At 38.7% G+C, this 16,112-nt stretch overlaps 1 protein-coding gene across 1 annotated transcript in view; it reads right to left on the minus strand.

The window, feature by feature from the left end:
- Positions 1–16,112, minus strand: part of DPP10 (dipeptidyl-peptidase 10 (non-functional)) — a 1,145,057-nt gene that overhangs the window by 965,241 nt on the left and 163,704 nt on the right. The gene's annotated exons all lie outside the window — the stretch shown is intronic.

Here is a 16,112-nt window from a genome sequence, read left to right on the forward strand (position 1 = left end):
AGGAATCCAGAATTAAGGTTGCATAGAGAAGTGTACTCGGGGTGGGGGGTGGTGGGAAGGGAAGTGGGAATTGTATACTAATGAAGGAATTCTTTTTTTCTTTTTTCTCTCTTCGGAGGGGGAAGCAAGCTGGTGGGGAGGGGTGGGAAGGGAGAAAATTGCGGCAATGAATGAATGGAAATCCAAAACCTCTGTAAAAAAAAAATAAATAAAAAATAAAAAATTATTAAAAAATAGAGTAATTGTTGTTGGTTGTTGTTAGGTGCTGGCACTCTGCTGGACTCACCAGGACTCACAGCGAATCCATGAACAACAGATCTGAACCTTGCCCTATCTCGCACCATCCTTAGGATCTCCAACATGCTCAACCCCACTGTTACAGGCAGTGTGTCAAACCACCTTGTTCAGGGACTTCCTCTCTTTCTCCGCATGACTTCTTTTTGCCAAAGACCTTCACTCTTGACAACATGTTCAAAGAACATCAGATTAAATTTCACCATCTTCACCTCTAAAGAGCAACCTAGCTGCAGTTACTCCAAGAGAGACTTGTCTGTTCATTTGACTGTCCATGGGATATTCACTAGCCCTAAGCAACACTAGACACAAAAATAAAAGCACAGATTCTTCTTTTTGCATCCTTATTCACTGTTCTATTTTCAAATCACAGAAAACAACTGAAAATATCAAAACTTGGATCAGGCACGCTCTTCTTTAGCACTCTGAAGGGATCCATGACAGAAGATTTCCCAAAATGTTTTTCATGTTTTGACTTCTATCATGATACATGTTGATCATAAGTAAAATGAAATTGTTGACAACTTAAACTTTTCTTCATCTATCATGGTCTATCATTAGTCTATCTTGTTGAAGTTCTTCCTTTCTTTTTACTTACTCTTAACCCTACTGAGCATGATAGTTCCTCCAGGGACTGGCTTTTCCTAGCAACATGACCAACATATGTAGGAGAAACATGACCAAAGATTGTGGGATGGAGTTCCACCATCCTTTACTATAAGGAGCTCCCTTGACTACACCTGGTCAAAGGCATGTTTGGTTTGGTTTTGTGTGTGGATATTTTTGCAGACTACCACTTGGCCAACAGACTGGAAGAGATCTATATTTGTTCCCATCCCAAAGAAGGGTGACCTAGCAGAGTGTGGAAACTATAGAATAATATTGATTTCACATGCAAGCAAGATTCTACTGAAGATTATCCAAAAACAACTGGAACATCACATATGCAGAGAAATGCCAGAAGTCCAGGCTGGGTTTAGAAGGGGTCGTGGTGCTAGGGATATTGTAGCTAATGTTAGATGGATCTTAGCTGAAAGCAGGGAATACCAGAAGAATGTCTATCTGTGTTTCATTGATTATGCAAAGGTGTTTGACTGTGTGGATCATAACAAACTTTGGCTGACTCTGAGAAGAATGGGAATACCAGAACACTTGATTGTGCTAATGCAAAACCTATACTTGGACCAAGAGGCCGTCCTCAGAACAGAGCAGGGCAACACTGCATGGTTCAAAATTGGGAAGGGTGTATGCCAGGGATATGTCCTGTCTCCATACCTTTTCAACCTGTATGCAGAACAGATTGTCCGGAAGGCTGGACTCTATGAGGAGAAATGTGCTGTCAGGACTGGTGGCAGATCTATCAACAATCTGTGTTATGCAGATGACACAACCCTGCTTGGTGAAACTGAGGACGACCTGAAGCACTTGCTGCAGAGGGTCAAGGACTGCAGCCTTTAATATGGATTGAGGCTCAATGTCAAGAAGATAAAGATTCTCACTGGACCAACTGGCAGCATCAGGATGGATGGTGAGGTGATTGAGATTGTTCACAGCTTTCATGATTGGCTCCACAGTCAACATTCTTGGCACCAGTAGCCAGGAAATTAAAAGATGTATTGTGATGGGAAAGTCTGCTGTTAGGGACCTCTACAAAATACTGAAGAGCAATGGTGTCACTCTGGAGACTAAGGTGCATCTGACACAGGCCATGGTCTTTGCTATCACTTGTTATGCATCAGAGATTTGGAGAAGGACTAAGGAGGATAGAAGGATAATTGATGCCTCTGAGCTGTGGTGCTGGAGAAGAGTATTGAGAGTACCCTGGACTCCTAGGAAAACAAACATTTATCCTGGAGAGGGTTAAACCCTTAGGCTCATTGGAGGCAAGGATTCTGAGGCTTCGTCTAACATACTTTGGACATGTTGTAAGGAGGGACCCGTCCTTGGAGAGGCACATCATGTTTGGCAGGGTAGATGGAGAGGGCAGGATGGGAAGGCCCTCTATGAGGTGGATTGATTCAGTGACTGGGATAATCGGGATGGGTGTGTCAGAGACAGTGAAATTGGCACAGGACAGAGTAGAGTTTAGGGCTCTTGTACATTGGGTCGCTATGAGTCGCAAGCGACTCGACGACACATAACAACAACAACATAAGAGATCAATACTCTTCTCCAACACCATAACTCAGGGGTATCTATTTTCCACTGTCATCTTTGGTCAAAGTCCACCTTTTAGATACATAGGAAACAAGTGAAATGACCATGGCTTGAATTAGGAACACCTCAGTCCTCAAAGTGACATCACTACCCTTCAGAATCTTGGAGAGGTCCCTAACCACAGACTTCCCCAATATGGCATGGTGTTTTGGCTTTTTCTTTTTCTGGGGGGTGGGGGTGTTTTGTTTGTTTATTTGTTTGTTTTTCTTGATTACTATTGCCAAAGGTACTGATTCTGGATCCTAGCAATATCAACTGTTAACCACTTCAATTATGTCTGTATTTATCATAATGTTACCTATTGGCTCAGTGGTGAGGATTTCGTTTTTTCAATGCTGACATGCAATCCAGGTTGAAGGTCTTTGACCTTCTGCGATAAGTGCATCAGGTCCTCCTTGCCTGTCATCTCCATACAGCAGGTTGTTAATGAGTCTTCCTCTGATTCTGATGCCACATTCTTCTTCATATAAGAAGAGTTTCTCTAATTTGTTCTGCACACGGACTGAGTAGGTACGGAGAGAGGAAAGAGAACTGATGTACACTTTTCTCTATTTTAAATCATTCTATGTTGCCTTACTTTGTTCAAATAGCACCTTGTTCTAGGTCTAGGTTTCACATGAGCACAGTGTTCTGGCATTCCTCTTCTTCTCAATGTGATCTATAACTTGTTATGATCCATACAATCAAATGTCTTTCAATATTGATTACATCTCAACATCAAGAAAAAAAGTGCTAACAACTGCACCAACTGGCAACATCTTAATAAATGGAGAAAAGACTGAAGTTGTCAATGATTTAATTTTACTTGATTCACTTTCAAAACCTACCATAACAAAAGCTAAGAGATCAAAAGACATTTTGCATTGGAGAAATCTGTTGTCAAAGATCTCTTTAAAATGCTAAAGAGCAGTGATGTCAGTTTATAGACTAAGGTACACTTGATGCAAGCCATGATATTTTCAGTTGCTTTCTATGCATCTCAAAGTTGCACAATGAATAAAGAAGGCCAATGAGGAATTAATATATTTTAATTACTTGCTCGTAAATAGTTTTGGATATACCATGGACTGCCAAAAAATTAAACAAGTATGTCTTGGAGGAAATGTGAGAGTGTCCTCTAGAAGCAAGGAGGTAAATTCAGCTTACTTATTTTAGGATTTGGTCAGGAGGACCCAGTCCTTGAGAAAAAGCACCATACTGGTAGAGGCAGAGAGAGAAAGAGAGGAAGACGTAACAAGAAGGAATAACACAGTGTCAAGGGTCGAGCATGCCAAAGATCGTCAAGATGACACATATACAGGACCAGGTTCAGATCTGTTGTCCATAGGGTAGCTGTGAGTCATAGTTAACTTGACAGCATCTAACAATAGCAAACAACAACATCAGCAATAATATAAATTTTATAGCATATAGTAGAGAAAAAATCAATACCAAACGTAAAAATTATTCCTGAGGTTATGTTTCAAGGTTATTATAGCTGACCCTCCAGCATGTTTTCTTAGGCTGTAAATCACACAAGAGGAGATTTTCCATCTTTCTCAGACGGAGTTGCTGGCAGACCCAAACCATTTGCCTTCTGAGTGGCAGCCCAGTTCCTTACCCATTGGCCCAACAGAGCTTCCTATGCCTGGGATATGACTTTATAATTCCTAAAATGCAGGGGGTTGGGGGGTTAATCATGGGATTGTATAATTTGATGGGGGGGGGTAAGGGAAATTGGAAGAATTTGTTCTTGAAAACAATGTATTCAAATTTTGTAAATAAACTAGTAGAAATTTTTTTAAAACATTGTTATTGTTCTAATACTTGAATACAGAAAAACAGCAATAATTTTCCACATGTAGCCTTCAAATCTTTTTAGATGTGGTGGTTTTGCAGCAAATATTAGCCATGATACTTAGATCTCATGCCTTAGTCTATGCAGAATAAAACATTCACTCATTCAACTAATATTCAGTGAAGACCTCTTGTTCTCCTGCTAGGCATTGATAAGGACCTTATGGACAAAATGGCTCTGACACAGTAATCCGTAGGAATTCTGTTTCACCTCTAACTAGCAAAAAAGAAAAACAAAAATAAAAACAACCAATCACGTTAAAAAATCAGAAAGTCGGAAACTTGTAAGACTGTTCAGAGGCTTATCTTCAATTCTGAAAAACCGAAGTCTTATCTTGTTCTCAAATGGAATCCAGAGTTGCCTCATTAAAGCACCTATTTCCAGCTCCTACTGAAACTAAGCAAGAGTTCCACTTTACCCAGTAAACAGTGGCAGGACAACAAAAGTTTGAGGATATATAATGGAGTTGGGGTTTTTTGTTTTTGTTTTTGCTTTTGTTTTTGTTTTTCAGAAACAATTAAACTGGGGAAAGAAAATATAGAGACTTCTTCATGAGGTAAAAACTCTCAAACTTATTGCCATTGGTCAATGCTGACTCATTAAGACCCTGCATCAAGTTTCCAAGATTATAACCTTACCAGAAGACTGCCCAACTTTCTCCTGCAGAGCAGCTGGTGGATTTCAACTGCCTTGTGTCTTTTAATTAGAAGCACAACATGCTAAGGACTGTGCCACCAGAGCTCACTATTCATGGGGTAACTTAAGGAAAATATTGTTTATGAGCATCAAATTCCAGTGACATCTCCACACAATTAACCTTCGACTTCTTATGGGCAAAACCATTTCAATTCTAGGTCTTGTGAGTAATAGCATGGACATCTCATGCTGAAAAGGTAGGAGAGATATCAGAGGATAACACAGACAAAAAGGTAACCATATAAGTAGATTGAGGATTAGCAATGAACTATTCCCTCATGTGGCCTTTCCCAGATAACCACGAGTGACACAGCTGATATCATGTGTCAAGATGCTGGGGGGGGAAAAAAAGAAAAAAAGAAAAACAAACAAACAAACAAACAAACAAAACCAAAACACCCCACCTCTTTAATAGACTCTACTGAGTAGAAAGGTAAAAATTAAATGCAAAAATTTCAATAATTTGCTCAAGGTTGGCTAAAAAACCAAAAAACAACAACAACAACAACAACAAAAACACCCAGAAACAACTAAACAAACAAAAAAATCAAAACCACCTTTAAGAGGTAGTATTTCTCAACAAATGTGAGACTTAAAACAATAAATACTCCATCTCTTTTTTCATGGATTATTTTCCTATTGCAATCTATAGAATTAACAGGGTTTGTCATGCAAGGGAAATCATAAAAAGTGGCAACCGAGCCAAAAGACATTTATTTCTTTATAATCTACAGGGTATGTCTCAGGATTTTAAAATCATAGAGTGCTGCTTAAGCTTTAAGCAGTCACCACTCTCCACTGTGAACACAGAAAAATCCTGAATTTGTAAGCCTTAAACTTAAAATTTCCAGAGTAAAACGTTTATAAAAAGATAAAGTACACATCTACTTTTTAAATCAATATTGTCAGCGTCACTGGTTCTAGAAATGGTTAATGTTCTAATTTGCTGATCAGAGAATGTCTCTGAAAGGTCTGATAATGGTCCCAAGGAGCCAGCATCTGAAAATCCTATAGAGAACAGTTTGACTCTGACACACAAGGGGATTGCTGACAGAACTGTGTCCACAGCAAATCAAACTCACTGTTCAGAACAGGTTTTCCAGAGATTGTGAAGATAGGAGACTGCCTATCTTTCTCAGCTGGAACCAGTGATGGATTCACACTGCCAGAGAAGTGCCACCTCTGGGTTAACTTGCAGCTCTCTACCCAACCAGAGCTCCTTCAACAGTAACTAGTAGCACCAGTAATGTCACCTAGATGCCTGAAAGGAAAGCTTGTGGACCTGAAGCTTTTATCCAATTTTCACATGTTCTTCTTGTGTACCGCAGAATATGAAACTGACCCTTAGGCTGAATCTCTGGTGGGTTTTCAGAGGCAGTTAATTGCAAGGGAGGAGAGTGTCCATCCTTCTCCCGTGGAACAGCTTGTGGATTCTCATCACTAGGCCACCACAGAGCTCTCTTCATACTCATGATAAAATTTTGGTTATTAGTTTTTAGGGAGCTCTGGTGGCCTGGGGGCAAGAAGCTGCATTATAATCCCGAAGGTGCACAGTTCGAGGCCACAGCTGGTCTATGGGAGAATGATGGGCAATCTTCTCCCCTCTGACTAAATGCCTCTGAAAACCTGAAGCAAGTCAGTTAAGGGTCTGTTCCAACTTGACAGTACACAACAACAACAATAGCTGAGGATTTTATGACTAAATACTAGATTCTACAAGTGTGCTAATCACAAAGTCACTGTTTTTATTTTAGCATTTATTTTGTTTTGCTTATGATACCATAAATAATTCAAATTCTTGTGCATACAATCTTTTCAACAAAAACTCAATCAGCACTATCAGTCATGAAAGACAAAAAGTCTTCTCAAAAAGCTCAAAGTCTCAGTATTCTTGGTGAATGCTATCCTAAGTTCTGGCTCCTGATAAGACTGCAGCAGAATATGAATCAACATGGTATTTTTTTTCAACTGTGCAAATCTTGATATTGAATGAAAATATCAGTTGAACTGTTCCATTCTGACTCAGTTTCCTTTTAGTGTAAACATCAGTAAAAAGTTCACTAATAGGTACTATTTCAATCTCTACATTTTGAGAAGTTTTATTCTAAGTTAGTTCCTTTCTCAGGCCTCCATGTCATCTATTACTTTTGTGGTCTCTCCTTCCTCTTTAATTTACTTTTTGATCTTTTAACTAAACTTAGAATATTGTGAATATTTCTCTAAATTTTCCATGCCACAGAACTACAGAGTTAATTTTCATGGTAATTTGTTGTGTCCTTTGCAAATCTCTACATAGGAAAGTCTGTGCTAGTTCTCCATGAGTTAAGGGTCCATCTTTGGCGTGATCAAATACCTGCAGAGGTCAGTTACATGATGAAAGAATCCCTTCTGATAGTATCCTTTTAAGCACAGAAATCCTTAATTTCAATGCATTCCAGTTTCTTTTATTCTTCCTTTTTAATGCTTGTGATTTTGATTTTAAACCTAAATCAAAACCACAAAGATTCACTCTGGTGCTTCATTCTAAGAGTTTCACAGATTAGTAATGATAACATTTGGACAACTCTGTAAATTAACTAAAATCCACTGAATTAAACTTATTTAAACTGGTAAGCTATTCAAGATCTAATGAAACGTAATTTTTTTTAAAGCAAAAGAATTCTTATCATTTAGAGTCCCAAAGGTGCTGTAAAAAACCCCAAAAACCTAAACAGGCAAATGAAAGGTACAATCAGGGAGGACTGTAGGGATGTAAGGGAGATGCCCTCCTTGAAGCAGGGCGCACAGGGCCAGGTTCACTTGAAAGGCAATGAGTAGATGGCTGTGGATTCAGTGACAGATATCACAAGGAAGCAATCATGGCATGTAAATGTCATTATATATAAATGACTAAACACATTTTTTCAAACATTCCTCTAGGTCGTATTGCTCTGGTGTGTCCACTTGCTGTACAGTGGTAACGTGGTTGCTGTGAGGCTGAACACTGTGACGCTGATCTGTCAAATGTGTTAAAAGTTGGTTACCTGTGGTGGACAGTGTTGGGTGAAACTCCCCGATTAAAACAAGCTTGGAAGCAGAAGCGGCATCCACTTCCATAATAGCTTGCCTCCGGAAACCCTATGAACCTGGAGAGAGGATGAGAGACACACAAGTGTTGAGGACTCTCCTTTATAGGGTCACTATGAGTCGCCTGCAACTCATCGGCACTTAACAGCAACAATAACAAATATTTTGGTGGCACGGTCCCTAGAAAGTAGCTCCGCTAACCCAAAGGCTGAGTACTTCTTTGCAGAGTTGAATCTGGAAGAGGCTTCATGGGAGAAAGAGAGACAATCTCCTCTTTAGCAATTTACAGCTTCTGAAGCCCACCGGAGACCCAGCTATAAGTTGGTTCCAACTCTATAGCAATGATTTTCACCTTTTTACTTTCATCTTCTGCTACATGTCAGAACAAGTATTGATGCCTTTGAGTTGTGGCCCTGGAAAGAGTACAAATCCCGATGAGATGGATTAACACAGTAACTGGGGTGATGGGGGTAGCAGTGGATAAAACAGGATTTAGAGCTATTACACAGGTCACTATGAGTCGCAGGTAACTTCACAGCACATATTAATAACAATACAGATTATTTTTGTTAAATTCCCACCTCTGTAAAATAAAAATATGAGGGATTTAAAAAACTGAATGTATACAACTAGAATGACTGTTTCCAAAAGAAACGAAAAACAAAAAAACAAACAAGCTATCCTTTACAAGGTGTCAAGAGGACAGGGCAACAAAGTGTCCAATGGCCTTGTAAGAAAACATTTTCTCTTAAAACAAAGGGTCATACATGGAATCCAAGGAAAGTGCTCCTTAGGATTGGAGAGGGGAAACCCTAGGAGAATGAAACAGCTTGACACAATGTCTATAGCAATGCACTCAGGCATGACAGATTGTGAAGACAGTAAGGGCAGGACAGGGTTCAGATGTTTTGTTCATAAGGTCACTTCGAGTTGTTCTCCACCTGATGGCACATAACAACATCATTCCATATCCCTAGAGTTATCTTCCTAAGCACACTGTTCTAGAGAAGATGGTGCAATCTTCAAAATTAAAACTTAAAACCCACAGACATGAATGATTCTTAGTCAGAGTAACTCTCCACCAGGTTTCTTGGACTGTAGATCTTTAGGAGAGGGAATTGCTCATCTTTTTCCCTCTTGAGGGGCTAGGTGAATTCTAATCACTTATCTTTCAGTTATCAGCACACTTTGCACACCTTCCCACCAGGACATACTTTAAGGCTAGATTTATAGGGATTATTCACAACTGTGGCATTTGTCTGCCTGCCTCATTCACAAACTTCACTGGATTATAAGAGATAGGAGATTAGGTATTCCAGGAACTTCTATTGGAAGAGAATTCAAAACATGGCCTTCATTAGCTACTTTAGCCTATGTTGTTTTAGTTGTGTGTCAGAGAGGTTATACAAACTCACAGCAACCGTACATGACAAAGTAGAACTCTCCCATAGTGTCTCACCAGGTCTTTACTCCAATGGAGCTGCTGGGAGGCAGGTTCAAAATACACCTTTTGGTGTAAAGTGCAGGGGAGTACTTTACCCACAGTATTAGCAGAGCCCCTTACATTAGTTTATAGTAGTCATTTACCACAGTAGAGTGTATTTTTCCAGTCATTTATTTCTTTATTTCCCTTAATGTCCAAATTACAAGTATTACAAGAATTTTATTCTTTCCAAAGTTTGTAAATCTTTAATCTTTAAAATTGCCTTACATTGTTCAAGAAATTCAGCACAGACTCTCTTTTGAAACAGTTGAGACTTATTTTAGAAATAAGTTGAAACACATGATTTTTTGGGCTGGTACTTCTGTGCTGGCACACCTTCTGGATCAAGCTGGGAATTGGGGCACAGGTCGATGGTAGGGCTTCCTGGCCAAAAACGGTATGAAATTTGCCCTATGCAATTCCTGGGAGTGGGCCACTATGAATGAGAATGATTATTAGTACCTTCTTAATAAATCAGAAAAAAAAGAAAAAAAATGGTAAATGTGTCGCTGAAAATAAGACTACTTTGCCAAAAATCCCTCATACTTGTCTTTATAGTGACACCAATAAAGGTGATTGCATCTCACTGAATATCTCGCTGAAGTCTCAGAGTAATCCATCTAATGGGGCTGTGCCTTTGAGCATGAGGAAATAAATGGCATCATTAAGTTACCCTGAAGTAATGTCTCCTTGCTCAGTAACGTGCCGACTACTATAACGGTCTCCCCTAGGACACCCTCCCTGATATGCATAGCTTTAGATCCCTGGATATAGCAACCGGGGAGAAAAGCCTTTATCTGTAGGATTCTATAGATCTTTCTCTAGAATAAAAATGAAAGGTAAAAGAGCTCCATATAATGTCTTTTCTATATTTATAGAAAGACATCCTAGCCTATGATTGTCTGTAGATGACTCATAAATTATCCTCTTGAGTGAAAACAATCATTAGCAACTTCAGAGAAACAACTCTCCTTTTCTAAAGGTGACTGTCCCAAATTTAGACTCCCCAGGTTTTCTATGTTTTTTCCCTCCTCTCTAACTCTCGACCACCCGAAAGTTGGGGTATTTTTTTTTTCATATATAACTGTACTGAGCAATAGGAGGAAAGAAGAGTTCTAATTGTCCTGTCTACATATCTGCCAAGGAAATAGAGGTGAGAGAAGAAGACTCACATAAAACTGTTTCTTGTCATTGTTGTTAGGATATCTTTAGTTGAGTACAACTCATATCAATCCTATGAACAAAAGATCTGAACCCTATTATATCCGATGCCATCCTCACACTTCCTGACACTCAACAGTCTGTTGCAGCAGTCACTGTGTCAATCTAAGTGGCTGAGTGTCTTCCCCTCCTTCGCTAACCCTCCATCCTTCCCAGTATCATGTCCTTCTCCAAGAAATAGCCCCTCCTAACAACATGCCTAAAGTATGTGAGGTGAAGCCTTATTCTTGCCTCCAAAAAGCACTTCAGCTACACCCTCTCCAAGACGTATCTGTTTATCCTTAATGCCATCTATGGGATATTCAGTGCTTTTCTCTAACACCACTTGACCTCAAGGCATGAAACATCCAAAACTATGATGGACATTGAGTTAGTGTTTTAGGACATGGATTAAAATCATTTGTATGCATACTTTATATATACAATTTAGAAAAATGAAGAAAGGCTGCCTATTATTATTGACAGGATTTATGCACTAATTTTGAATCTTTGTACATATATTTTGGAAATTCCTTCAAAGTTTTTGAAGTTTGCTTATGTCACATGTAAAAAATTAACAACACTATTTTCCTCTTAGATGTTTACAGGGAGTATTATAGCAGGTCCGAAGAAAGTATAGAGCCCATGTTGTTATTGTTAGGTGATTCCCAGTGGACTACAATTCACAGCAACTTCATGAACAACTGATCTGACCCTTGCCCTCCTCACATCATCCTCATGATCTCCAATATACTTGATCCCATAGTTATAGTCATTATATCAAACCCATCCATCTTCTTACTCTGAGCTTCAACTTTCCCAGCAGGATATCTTTTTCCAAGGACTAGTCTCTCCTAACAGATGCTAAAAATAAGTGAGAAGTAGTTTCACCTTTACAGAGCATGTAGTTGTCCTTCTTCCAAGATGGATTTGTTTGCTATTTTGACAGTCCATGTGATATTCAGTATTCTTATATGACACCACAATTCAAAGGCATCATCATCTTTAGTCATCCTTCTATATTGTTCAATTACAAAGGAGGAAGAAAAGACCAAAATAGAAAAGGAAAGAGACTCTGAATATTGCATTAGAACACTAAGAAGCCAGGGCAAAAAGAAAAAAAAAAAACCGGGAAGTTAAAGGAGCTAAATAGAATATTTCAAAGGGCAGCTCGGGAAGTTAAATCAAGTATTGTAATAAAATGTGCAAAGAGTTGTTGTTGTTGTTGTTGATCCTCCTGTGAGTTTTCAGAGACAGTTAATCACCCAGGAAGAGACTACCCATCTTTCTCCTATGGAGCAACTGGTGAACTTGAACCACGTGTCTTCAGTTTTGCAGTGCACCTTCTTGCCACTAGTCTTCCAGAGTTTGGAAAAACAAGAAAGTAGAACTCGCTCAGCATTTCTTCCACTGAAGGAACCGAAGAACAAATTCAAGCTCAAGTTGCAATAATTAGGGATGCTATGGGCAAAATATTGAATGACTCAGCAAGCATCAAAATAAGATGGAGTGAATATTGTATAAAACCGTTATTGTAGAATGAGTATAAGGATCCAGGATGGGTGGGAGAGGCTGGAAGCAGAGAGATGAGGATTGCAGAGGGAGGGAGGATTAATCATTGGTTTGTACAATTTGATGGGGGGGGGGAACTGAAAGAATTTGTTTAAATTTGTATTTGAGTTTTAGAAATAAATTAGTAGAGAAAAAAAGAAAAATAAAGACAGGCAGAAAAGAGGGGGAGGAGTCTTTGATAGAGCATCTGCCTAATACCACCTGTTTTTTGACTAGTTGCATCTGAATAAATCTTTGATACCTTAAAAAAAAAGAGAAAGAATAGACAGTTATTGTACCAAAAAGAATTAATTGACAGAGAAGAACTTCGTAAAACAACACATTTTCAAGAGGTAACGGTGATGAAGGAGAAATTCCTTCAAGTAGCTCTGAAGGAATTAGAAAAGAAAAAAAAAGACCCCAGGAATTGATTGAATATCAATTGAAATATTTTAAAAAACATATGGCAGCTCACCATGCTATGCCAAGAAATACAGAGAACCGCCACTTGGTCAAGTGAGTAGAAGAGATTCATAATTATTCCTATTCCAAAAAAAAGTGATCCAACAGAGTGTGGAAATTATTGAATGATATCACTAATATCACACACAAGAAAAATCCTGCTCAAGATTATCCAAAAGTGACTGAAACAGTACATCAACACAGAACTATCAGAAATACAAGCTGGGTTTAGAAGAGGCCATGGTACTATGGATGTCACTGTTAATTTCAGCTAGATCTTCACCGAAAATTGAGCATACAAGATGAATGTCTACCTGTATTCTGTTGATATGCAAAAACATTTGATTGTGTGGATCACAACAAATTGTGGCTAACCTTGAGAAGAACAGGATTCTCATAACACTTGTTGTGATTATGCAAAACTTGTACTTGAACCAGAAGGCAGTTGTCAGAACAGAGAAAGGAAACACTGCATGCTTCAAAATCAAAAAGAAGTGTGTCAGGGATGTGTTCTGTCCCTTTTCAATCTATATGCAGAGCAGATCATTCTAGACGCCAAACTTTATGAGGAGGGATAAAGCATCAGGTTTGGAGAAAGACTCTTCGATAAACTGAGTTATGCAGATGAAATCTTATTTGATGAAACAGAGTAGAATCTAAACATGTGTTGCCGAGGGTCAAGGACTATAGTATTTATTATGGATTGAAACTCAACATTAAGATAATTAAAATTCTGACCTCTGAGCAAACTGGCAGCATCATGATAGTTAGAGAAGAGATTGAGATTGTTAACAATTTCAGCTTGCTCAATTCCACAATCAACATCTTGGCAATAGCAGTTGGAAATCATAAGATGCATTTTGTTAGGAAAATCTACTGCCAGAAACCTCTCTAGAGTGACAGGGACTAAGGTTTTCAGTCTGAAAAATCAGGTGCCTGATCCAGGCTACAGTCTTCACAATTACTTACTATGCATCAGAGAGCTGGACAATGACCAGGGACGAAAGAAGAAGAACTGATGCCTTTGAGTTGTGGTGCTAAAGAAGAGTACTGAACACACAAAGAGGTCTGTCTTGGTGAGGGTGAAACAAAACTGCTGCTTGGAAGCAAGGATTTTGAGACTTTGTCTCACATATTTTGGTCAAGTAGCCAGCAGGGATAAGTTTTTGGAGAAGGAGAGCATGTTTCCAAGGACGGACAAGGGACAAGGCTGAGAGGAAGATCCTGGATGAGATGGATTGACACAATAACTGGTGTAATAATGGTGAGATTGTTCAGGATAGAGAAAGGTTCAGAGCTATTGTGTATCGGGGTCACTATAACTCCACAGAACATTACAAGGAGGAACTGAAAATACATTGGTTTGGATCAAGTACACTATAGTCTTCAAATTGGCATCACTGCTCTTTAACATTTTAAAAGGTCTTTTGAAGCAGATTTTCTCAATACAACAGGTCCTTTGATTTCTTATCTGCTGTTACCACATATGTTGATTGTGAATCCAAGTGAAATGAATACTTGACAATATCAATCTTTTCTGAAACTGTCATGTTTCCTACTAGTACAAAGATGAAAATATTTCTTTTCTTGGTGTTGAGATGTTATCTATATCAAGGGCTACAGTCTTTATTAATACAAATATTATTCTACTATCCACGCCACTACTAAAAGCAATGATAAAGAAGTTGAGAACTTTTGCCAACTTCGGTAGTTTAAAGTTGATCAACTATCCAGGCAAGATTCATTAGTAATAACTGGTGACTGGAATAAAAAGATGGAAACAAATAAGTAGGGAAATATGGACTTGGTAGAAATGAGGATGAAGACTGATTGAAAGAATTTTGTATAATCATTGGTTTATTCACTGTAAATATCTTTTAAAAAATATAAGTGGTGAATATACTAAAATTAATAATAAAAAATAAATCCTAGTGGCTTAGTGGTAAGGAGTTGTACGGCCAAATTCAAAGGCACATGGTTCTTCTGCAAAGCAAAGCACCAGCTGCTCTGCTAAAGAAAGATGGACAATCTCCTCCTGTGTGATTTACAGCCTCTGAAAACCCACTGGATGGTTAACTGTAAGTCACTTTTTATCTGACAGTATAAGACAAGACATGACATGCGCCTCACTTGATGGACTTGACAAAAATCAGATTCACTATTTCAGTGGAAAGAGTCAATGAAGAAACTCAAGATTTGTAATCAAAACAAGATTAGGGATAGGCTGTGAACCAGAATATGCCATTTTAAGGGCTTATTGTTTTATGAATATGGTACATTAACCTATCCATAAAGAGACTGGCTAGTCTCACCATTAAATTGAGCTAATTCAGCAGCAGAATTGGAAAATCTCACTACCAGCAAAAAGGGAAGAAAGAGAATGCAGCATGCCCCCTTGGAACCAAAGATTCTTGCTCTGGCTAGACAGAGAGCAGCATCCAACAAGGCTACAGCAGAGAACCAGAGTCTTGACATGAAAAAGAGCTGACCTTGGGACTGCTACCCCATGAAACCAGAGCTAAGAGTCTTATGGCCAAGGTTGTTTGAAGATTGGAGGGAGCCATAACTGGAAAAATTAAGGGATTTCTAACACTTGCTTAAAGATGCAAGGCTGAAGTGCCTATGACAACATTTCAGAAACTGTCCTAAGTGATTGTGTCTGTTACCAAAATGAATGATAACATTTTTACTTCCCTGATATGGTTCAGTGAGGTCTGTGAGCTATTGTTATGGCTTTTGAGCCCAGTGGAGGAGGAAACTTGGTGTTAGAAAGAGATGTGAGAGCATGGGGATCATGTCTGACTTCATGGGAACTGGTTTTGTGTTGTGGATTCTATTGACGGGGACAGTTCCCCCTTTTGGAGTTGCTAAAGGTCAGTTTTGGTCATCCTCATATCCCTTTGCTCCTTTTACACTTATCGCCAATTATTCATATATAAGTTCAAATTGAAGCTGAATAAAATTAAAACAAGTTCACAAGAACCAAAATATGACATTGAATCTATTTCATCTGGATTTAAAAACCAACTCAAGAATATATTTGAGGTCTTGAACACTAATGAATAGAGACCAGATGTGTTGTTGGATGACATCAAAAATAGCATCCATGAAGAAAGCAAAAGATCAGAGAAGCTCTGGTATTGTCACACCATGGAATACTATGCTGCACTGAAAAACAAGGAACTCATGCAATATTATACAAAATGGGTGACCCTGGAGGACATTATGCTGAGTGAGGTATCTCAGTCACAAAGGGACAAATGCTATATGGGGTAAGACTGAGAAAAACTGGATGAAATATGTTTA

Source organism: Elephantulus edwardii, unplaced genomic scaffold (assembly GCF_000299155.1).
Source record: "Elephantulus edwardii isolate Elephantulus edwardi_28Jun2011 unplaced genomic scaffold, EleEdw1.0 scaffold00160, whole genome shotgun sequence".
NCBI classification, from domain to species: Eukaryota; Metazoa; Chordata; class Mammalia; order Macroscelidea; family Macroscelididae; genus Elephantulus; species Elephantulus edwardii.